Source organism: Drosophila kikkawai, chromosome 3L (assembly GCF_030179895.1).
Source record: "Drosophila kikkawai strain 14028-0561.14 chromosome 3L, DkikHiC1v2, whole genome shotgun sequence".
Lineage (NCBI taxonomy): Eukaryota > Metazoa > Arthropoda > Insecta > Diptera > Drosophilidae > Drosophila > Drosophila kikkawai.
In genome coordinates, this window is record NC_091730.1 from 34697061 (window position 1) to 34699063 (window position 2003).

Here is a 2003-nt window from a genome sequence, read left to right on the forward strand (position 1 = left end):
AAAATTTGGAATAGTTTTCATTTTTAAGACGAAAGTTACGGGGACTTACAGTATCCCAATCCGCTATAGTCAGATTTTCATGAGTTACAGCAAATTTATGGCGCAAACTGATGTGCCTTTTTGTCAGGGCTGGTTTCATTTTAATCTCCTTTGCTTTTAGACCTAGTTAAACAAGACTGCGTCGAATTGGCCAAGCAATGACATTTAAATTAAGCATCACCGCCGCTTTACTCGCGTTATGTGGCGGTTGCTCGTGACCAAGTTGGCCTCATAGCGTGTGTCGCGATCACTTAAAATTTTTGGTCGACCACAAGAATTAACTGGAATACTTTCCAGACAGTGTTCTCTTGATCACTGCACAGTCATATGGCTAACACCGAATTTATCAGCCGTTTTCCGAACAGATTCACCTGCTATCAGCAAATCAATAATTTTATTTTTTTTCTGACTGCCCATAATTATTTCTTTGCAAAAATTACTTAAAAGTATCAATGCTCAGTGAACCATATGTAATTAAATTAATTTCAACGGTTAAAATAGCTTATAAACTAAAATAAAAAGGTTTGGAAAAATGGGTGCAAAACTGTAACATTTGACTTTTATTACATTTGGCTTAAGCATATGTCTCTCCCTCAACCGATTGACTTCAAATTTTTATGAAACATAGTGTATACACATACCATCAAAACAAGACTAGAATCTATACATTAGAACAGAAGATACAGAGCTTTGAAGTTTGAGTATTGAACTCGTGTTACAGTTTTGCTCGTCAGTGTATGTACTGCATAAAGCCTTTTTAAAGGGTATCAAAGTGAAAAAATAATTTTTTTTAATGAAAACAATTTAAAAAACAAATTTGTATTTAATTTTGTATGTTTATTTTTATGTATTTGCTTGAATAAAAATAATTTGAAAACTGAAAAATTTTTTTTTTTTATTTCAAAGTGTAACCGCCACGCGCTACAATTAGTATATTTCTTGGAAAGTATGAAATTGTGTCTGTATTTTGGTATATTTAAACCTGAGTAGTTTTGGTTTATGTCGTTGCATTTTCGCAGACGCATCTCGACGCAGCCAATGAAAGTAAATTCTGGTCCAGGAAAGATCCACGTAACTTGTAGACATAGTGTAGTCGGTAGCTTTCATCGCTTTCAGAAATTATAGACTACTTTAGGCGGAAAAAGGTGAAAAAAATTTACACCTTGCAGGTAGCGATTTACCTGTACAAGTCCAAACCAAAGCGCCGTTTTGTTGGGTTAATTAACAGTTTATGAATGTATCTATCATTTAAAGTAAAAATCACGACAATTGGTTTTATGGTTTTTGTGTAATATTACCTGGAAGTCGAACAATTTACCCATTTTTGTTTGGTATGATGCAAAAAACGAAAGAAAGTTCAACTTTGAATGCTAATATCTCCTACAAAATCTTAAAATAGATTTTATTGCAGATTCTGAATCATTGGGAAATTTTCTGTCGAATAAGTATGGTTAATATCGTTTTTGCGAACATGACTTTTTCGATTTTTGCAACGCTAATTGTTCGAGAGGCGCTACTGTGCGGCGGCTCCAAGATGGGTGGAAGAGAAGGATCGGTCATATACTGTTTAGACCCTGAAATGAGGCTGTCATATAAGCTACCAAATCACTGCAGTATATTCCAGGCAGAAGTATTCGCCATCAGGAAAGCAGCAGATCTTGCGCAAAGTATAAACCGTCCACATGAGGCGATCAATTTGTTCGTAGACAGTCAAGTGGCGATAACATCAATGCACTCATCAACGGTCAGTTCCAAAAATGTACTGGCAAGCAGGGAGTCACTAGGTAGCCCGAGCACGACTTAGTCAGTGAGGATCTACTGGGATCCCAGCCACCAAGGCATAGACGGTAACGAGACCGCGGACGAAATTGCAAAGGAAGGAGTCGGACTGGCGAGTGAAAGACCAGAAAACGTCCCTATCTCCCTAAGAACGCTCCAAAGCGAGCTGGAGAGACGGGCTGACG